This window comes from Trachymyrmex cornetzi, unplaced genomic scaffold (genome assembly GCF_001594075.2).
Source record: "Trachymyrmex cornetzi isolate Tcor2-1 unplaced genomic scaffold, Tcor1.1 scaffold1013, whole genome shotgun sequence".
NCBI lineage: Eukaryota > Metazoa > Arthropoda > Insecta > Hymenoptera > Formicidae > Trachymyrmex > Trachymyrmex cornetzi.
In genome coordinates this window covers 1-674 of record NW_017295558.1, presented here as the reverse complement: position 1 = coordinate 674, position 674 = coordinate 1, and positions in this window count along the sequence as shown.

Here is a 674-nt window from a genome sequence, read left to right as displayed (position 1 = left end):
CGTCTATTTAGACGGAACTAGTAACATAACTACCTGAAGCGTCTATTTAGACGGAACTGGTGAACCAAATACCTGATGCGTCTATTTAGATGGAACTGGTGAACCAAATACCTGATGCGTCTATTTAGATAGAAATTGGTGAAATAAAAACCTGAGGCATCTATTTAGACGGAACTAGTAAAATAACTACCTGAAGCGTCTATTTAGACGGAACTGGTGAACCAAATACTTGATGCGTCTATTTAGACGGAAATTGGTGAAATAAAAACCTGAGGCATCTATTTAGACGGAACTAGTAAAATAACTACGAAGTTCTAAGCGATCTCAAGTCATAATCGATGAAGTTGGCCAACAGCCAACTTGAACGACTTGATTAAGAGACTTCTGAAGTTCTGACTTGCGGCTTATTGTAGAAGACCCCATTGTAATAAAAATCAGAAGCGTGTGTTCAGACGGTACTGATAGTAATAAACATCAAAAGCGTCTGTTCAGGCGGTACTGATTGTAGTCAGAGGCGTCTGTTCAGACGGTATTGATTGTAATCAAAATCGGAACCGTTAGTTCTGACGATAATGGTTATTACAAAATAAAATTATTTATAACTCGGAGTTGGGGAGACGAAAAAAGTATCTATATTGGTTGCGTCTCACGGGAATGGGCGTTGGAGGGGCCCA